At 35.5% G+C, this 7,205-nt stretch overlaps 1 pseudogene; it reads left to right on the top strand.

Moving 5' to 3' along the window:
* Positions 1-1,293: 1,293 nt before the first annotated feature.
* LOC132641810 (stearoyl-[acyl-carrier-protein] 9-desaturase 6, chloroplastic-like) lies at positions 1,294-6,998 on the top strand (annotated as a pseudogene).
* Positions 6,999-7,205: the final 207 nt, after the last annotated feature.

Below are 7,205 nucleotides of genomic sequence, written 5' to 3'. Positions count from 1 at the left end.
CAAACAACATGTAAATAGTTGGACTTTAATTATGTTGTTTTAGGAGGCCCACTGAAGATTTGCAGGGACGATTATAAATTGTCTTCATACATAAAAGTTTACACTACACAAATTACAAGTTGAAGCAAATTTAAAGATGTTATTGTTAAAATAAACTTTTTTTTTTTTGTCGAGTTTAAGAGAATTAAAGTGTTGCTTACGGAAATAGGGTCCTAGAACAAAAGTAAGAATTTAGGAAATAGAGTTTGCATTTTAAAAGCTAAAGTCACTAATATATATAATTAGAGATAAAAAGGCAATTTTAATATAATCTTATTGGGTTATCGGTTTAACCTTTAACTAAAACTTCAAAATCGGAAACCAACCCGATAGTCCAATAAAAATATTTACAAAACTATTTAAAAATGGCTAACCCAATAATCCGATACCGATAAATCAATAACATTTTTCTAGGTTAAACCAGATTTTGCACACTCCTAGTGTGTTCGGTATGGAGGAAAACATTTCAGAAAATATTTTTTCAATATTTTCATGTTTGGTTTTGTAGAAAAATAAGTTCCTTAAAAATGAGAAAAATAAAATTTTCTAGTGATAGTCGAAAAATTGGCAAGCTAGCATAAAAAATCAGGGATGAAGATATAGAGATTAAATTAGGTCTTCAATTGGATATTCTTTTTTCTTTTACCCACACCCCCCCCCCCCTCGCCAAGGCCAGGAGCTCCCATTTTTGCTCCGTTGATGACTCGAACCCACGACCTTCGGATTGGAGGTGGAGGGTGCTTACCATCTGAGCAACCCCTCGTATCTTCATTTGGATATTCAATGTTGCAGTTAAAAGTTTTTACGTGTTGTACATGTGCTGGCTAGGTGTTGTACTTATTGGAGTGACTAGCTTTTAAAAAGATTGGATAAATTTGTAGTGAAATGAAACGGAGAACCACCAAAAGATGTGGTGCAGCGGAAGGGGCTATTCCTCTCTTAATCAGAAGTTTCGGGTTCGAACCTTGGGTATGGAAAAATCCTTGTTAAGGAGCACTTCCCCTGAATGAGCCTTACGCGGGCGGGGCGAATATGAATTTAGTAGTGCTTCAATACGGATACCGAACATCGAGTGGGAAAAAAAATAGATAAAGCGGAAAATCTGAATTTAGCATGGATTCACTAAGTTTTGACTTCGCCATTTTCTCATTGCAATTTATGATTCCTTAGATTATTGAGATTGTGCCGTCCTCAAAACAAGGAATCTCGGAAACTATAAAAGTAGCTAAACCTTTTTTTCTATGTGTCATTTATGAATTAGGCTAATGCGTAGCTAAACTTTTAGCTCAAAAAATCAATGAATGGTCCTTATAAATAATATCCCCTTGTAAATAATATTGGTCACCCATCTAATAACACTCTACAATAGTGATCATGCAGACTACACCTTTCTCCCATTTCAACATTCAATCGATTGCACGGGCGTCACCTCGCCCTACAACCACTATAATCCATCGCAAAATAACCTCATCGCGGAGGTTATCTCCAGTCTACGCGGTGGCTTCACCCACAACTCCTCCATCACGTCACCAGGTTACTCACTCAATGCCACCAGAAAAATTGGAAGTCTTCAAGTCTTTAGAATCTTGGGCTTCCAAAAGTGTCCTCCCCCTTCGTCAGCCTGTAGAGAAATGTTGGCAGCCCATTGAGTTTCTCCCTGACCCATCTCAAGGGCCTGATAAATTCGAGGAAGAGGTCCGGTCCCTAAGGCAACGAGTTTTAGGGCTTTCAGATGAGTACTTTGTGATGCTTGTGGGTATTATGCTAACTGAGGATGCTTTGCCCACTTACCAGACCGTATTAAATACATGGGATGGAGTACGCGATGAGACTGGGTCCAGCCCATGTCCATGGGCAATTTGGACTCGGTCATGGACAGCTGAGGAGAACCGACATGGTGATCTGTTACGGACTTACCTTTATCTTTCGGGGAGAGTGGATATGTTGATGATTGAGAAGACAATACAGTACTCGATTGGAGCTGGAATGGTAAGGATTGTTCTGAGCATTTTCATAAAATTATTTAGTTAAATAGTGTACAGTTTTTTATACTATCAGGTGAAGATGACCTATAACACGAGCTAATTTAGTGAGGTTTATGAAGTTATCCCAGATGTAATTAACTTATTCTGGAATGTGGTGTCATACACTACAAGAAAAATTATATGTGACAATAATTTTTTTTTTGTCATAAATTGATTATTATTGTAAAAAGTACTTTTGGCAACAAAAAAAAAATATTTTGTTGCATGAACTTTTCCCAACGGCTGTTATTGCAACAACGTGCAACAACTTTTTTTTTGTTGCCAAAAATACTTTTTGCAACAATAATCAATACTATGGCAATAAAATTAAATTTTTTGGCAACAAAAAAATTATTTGCCAACAATAAAACTAAGTTATTTCCAAATATAAAAAATATTGTTGCAGTTTCTATACTCTCTTGTAGTGATATTTCCAGGACAAAATATAAAAGTTCAAGCGAGATTTACTTTTAGTTAATTAGGCCAAAGTTGATGACTTTTAAAGGACCAAACAAAAGTGGGTTTTGTGTGATAAAATTTAAGTAGGATGAATTTGATGTGACAAAAATAGAAAAATGACTTTTGTCTTATAAACTTTAAATTTGAGTGATGTTTATGTCACATAAAATAAAAAAGTAACTTTTATGTGATAAACTCAAAGTTGAATGACCATCGGTCAAATTTATCTCTCTATTGAGATTAAGGCGATGTTTGAACTATAATTTCTTCATCTTAACACTTTTATTGAAAATCATCCAAATTTATTGAAATTTAATTATTTGACCATGTAAATAAGTAGTTTTTGAGTTTGAAAATATTAGTCTTGTAGGAAAAATCATATAAGAAGCAATTGCATGCAACATCTTTTTTTATATAAATATTTTATATATGATAAATATAAGTTGGTCGTCGTAAATCTTTGCGTCTTAGGATATTGGAACAGAGAACAATCCATAATTGGGCTTTGTGTACACATCATTTCAAGAGCGAGCCACGTTTTTGACGCATGGCAATATGGCTAGGCTAGCTAAAGAGGGCGGAGACCCCATGCTAGCACGTATATGTGGAACCATTGCAGCAGACGAGAAGCGTCACGAGAATGCCTACACAAGAATTATTGAGAAGTTACTGGAAGTGGACCCAAATGAGACTATGCTAGCCATTGCGAACATGATGAAAAAGAAAATCATAATGCCAATGCATCTCATGCATGATGGCCAAGATCCTAATATATTTGAGCATTTCTCTGCTGTTACCCAAAGGCAAGGGGTTTACACAACTCGTGATTATGACGAAATATTAGATTTTTTTATAACACGGTGGAAATTGGAAAAGCTTGAGGGCTTGACAGGCGAGGCGAGGCGAGACGTGCACAAGATTTTGTGTGCGGACTTCCACGTAGGGTTAGGAAGTTGGAAAACCGAGCAAAAAAATTAGAGTCGCGTCGAGTGAAGTTTAGCTGGATTTTTAACAAGCAAGTGAGTGCTTAGATGTATTGATTTGTAATAAAGACGTAAAACAAAAAACTTATCCTTTCACTAATAATAGTCCTTTTGGCTAAGCTACTAAAATAAATTTGGTTGGAAATGTACTTCTTGTTAGAAATGTTATTTGAAAAAATGTTTAGGAGAGTAGCAATTTGTATTTAGTTAAATTATTTGAGAAGTGTTTGTTATCTATATAATCTCAGGACATAAGTCTGGTGATGTGGCATGCCTCACTGATCAGGAAGACAATTTATCTTTTTTCTCAGATTTTTTATTTTTAATTTATTTAACCCTCAGTTTTCAAGGTGAGAAAACAACCCTTCGCCCACAAAACACTGCTTGAAAGGCACAACTGTTTCTCACGGTACGTATTCTGTCCCCTCTGTTGTTACTCTTTTCCACGCACTCTCTCTTCCTCTCTATTGTTTCTTCTCTATCGTTAACTCTAGACTAGATCCATTCTTCTCTTGCTCCACGTTTAGTCAATACGCTAATATCTTCTTTCTTCCCTTATTGCAATCTTCATCTTTCCCTACTAGACTTACTTGAACTTCGATTTTTTTTCCACTTCGTCATTAATTCACTCCATCATTGTTACCAGTGTTAGTGCAGAACTGGATCATTACCAAGTTTGTTCAGAGATAAAAGTAAAAGAACAGGACATGCTTATTTTTACGTTCATGAAGTGTTCGAAAAAAATCCCTATAAAGACACATTCTTCATGTCTTCAGGAAACGGCTCCAAAATACACTCATCAGGTGCAGGTCGTGAATTCTTTTACACACTTTAAGCTTAATTACTAAATGCGTTTGTTCAATATATATTTTCGTAATGATTCGACAGCCTAATCCAATTGTATAATTGTGGATAAAACGGAAAGTTCGACAATAATATTAATATATATTAGAAAAGCTTTGAGTTAGAGCAGTTTCGACATGTCTGTTCTTTTGGCTTTAAAATCTAAAGTAAGGACATTTTAGTCATTCGGTCTAGAGGTGTACGTGTCTTTAATCTACAATTTAGGTTACACATGACTTTTAACTCTTGCTGCCAGCACATAGCTAATTGTACATAGTTCCTTCATCTTCTTTCATAATTCTTTTTTGATGTTGTGCTTTCTTTCCTTCAATCTTGCTCTTCAGTTTTCCTCAATTCTTCTTCAATCTTTCATCCTCTATTATTCTTTTTACCCTGGTCTAGGTGTTGATGGTAAGAGATATAGAAAGAATCTGTTCATTTACAACTTTAATTTTCTCTCTTTTTCCACTTTCAGCAAGCTTCAGCATACATGCAACAATTTATTTTGGTCGCCTGGTAGTGACACCGATTTGGATTTTAAGCCTAATTAAGAAGAATAATTTTTTGGGTTTAGCGTCACAATGTTCAATTCTCTTCATCTTATAATTTTGTTGGAGGATACTTTTGGGTTTTTTCCATGTTTACTGGGGGAATAAAATTTTAGGCAAACAATGTTAGAGCTAGGTCAGAATTACCAAGGCCCAATGGTTAGAAGGCCCAAATTGTAATAGTCTTTAGTTTTAAGTTGGCCCATTTCCCATTTACCCGGTCCAATGATTGTAAATATATAAAGACCTTTTACATTTTATTTTAGTATGTAATTACAGAAACATTTTCAATGAAATAAGAAATTCCCTCTCCTTTCTTTGTTTCTCTCTCTTCACGAACTAAGGGTTTCTTAGTTCTTTTTGTTCAATTCGTCTACAAATCCAACTTAACATAGTATTAGAGAAATGAGTTAGATAGATCTTGGCGTAAGCTTTCGTGTGGTGTTACCCGTTAATGGAGTTTCGAAGTTTTTCATGGTGATTTTGATGGTTTCCGTTGGTTCAGTTTGAAGAAAATTAGGGTTCCTACTTCGTTTTTGGTTGATTCTCAGTAAAGGCCTTTACTTCTTCTGGTTAATAAAGAAGCTTGGAAAAATCTCTATAATCTCACAATTTTATCTAATTTTTTCTCAATTAGGATTGAAATTGGTTCGATTTAGGGTTACATCGACGATTGTTAGATTAGGTTTTGCATATTGGTTGTGTAAATTCATATTGCATTTGTATCGATGGGTAGCAATGGGAATACTACTAGAAATAATGCATCTGGTTCATCAGGAATAGAGGGTTTTGCTAAATTCGCTGTTGAACCTAGCTACTCCTATTTTCTAGGTTCACCCCTCTGATAGTCCTGGTTTCCAATTGGTTATTGTTCCTTTAAATGGGAATGGTTTTGCAATTTGGAGAGCTGGCATGATTACATCTTTAGCTGCAAAGAACAAGTTGGGTCTAATCACAGGCAAAACTCCCCAACCTGATGAAAATTCTCCCCTTTATTTCTCTGGGGAAAGATACAACTATATGGTTAAAACATGGATTACAAATTCACTATCTAGGGACATAGCAGTCAGTGTCGTGTGTCTTGCAACTGCAAAAGAAGGATGGAATGATATAAATGATAGGTTTGGTCAGTCAAATGAATCTAAGTATATTCAAATCCAAAAAGAGATTAGTTCAACCACTCAGGGTTCTTCTGATATAGCTATATACTTCGCTAAGATGAGGAGTTTGTCGGATGAGTTAAACTCCTCATATGTTGGTCCTACCTGCACATGTGGATCTTTACAGAAATTCATTGAGGATCAACAACTATATCAGTTCCTTAGTGGATTAAATGAGTCTTACTCCTCTGTAAAGAGTAATATACTTATGATGTCTCCACTTCCATCAATTAGCAAGGCATACTCTTTTCTCCAATAGGATGAAAGTCAGAAGGAGGCACACACAAGAGCACCTAGCTTCTCAAATGACTCTGTGTCATTTTTTGCTTCTTCTGCACCTATAAATCATAGACCATCCCAACAAAAAGTTAATTTCAACTATAAGAAACCATATCCATCTGCAATACTGATTCCTCAAAGGTCTTTTGCAAGTATTGCAGAAGAAGTGGTCATGGCATTGATGATTGCCATTGGTTGCATGGGTATCCTCCTGATTTCAAGTTCACCAAAAACAAGAAAACAACATCTTGTATACAGATGGAGGAACCCTCTACCATTAATTCTCCAGTGCCTACACCAAGGCCCAATGTCTCCACCCTAAGGTCAAATGATTATTCTGCTCATGGTTTCAGTAATGAAAAATATAATCATCTAGTGACCTTATTCCAGTAGAATCAACTTCAAATTCCACAGTTCCTTGGACCTAGTTCATCTGGAGAGTCTTCTTGTTTTGCTCACTTTGCAGGTGTGTGTTGTGGTTCTATTTTTAACTCTGTTTGTTATAATATATGTCCTTCTCAGTCAGATATAGGTTCTTGGATATTAGATTTAGGTGCCACCAACCGTATGACACCTCCAAACATTTCTTACATGATCTTCAGCCTTTATCAAAACCTTTTCTGATTACTTTACCCATTGGTTATAAAGTAAAAGTTCTTTCAACTGGTTCTTTACACATTATGAGGTATATGATACTACATAATGTTCTTCTAGTTCCTTCTTTTCACTTTAATCTTATCTCAATTTATCAACTTATTAAACAGTTACATTGTTATGCTATACTTAACATTTCTGCATGCTATTTACAAGGCCCTTCTCTGAAGAGGCCACTAGAAATTGATAGAGCAGCAAATGGTCTATACTACTTCT

The sequence above is a fragment of the Lycium barbarum genome, chromosome 1, assembly GCF_019175385.1.
Source record: "Lycium barbarum isolate Lr01 chromosome 1, ASM1917538v2, whole genome shotgun sequence".
NCBI lineage: Eukaryota > Viridiplantae > Streptophyta > Magnoliopsida > Solanales > Solanaceae > Lycium > Lycium barbarum.
This window is presented reverse-complemented; position numbering and strand designations above follow the sequence as displayed.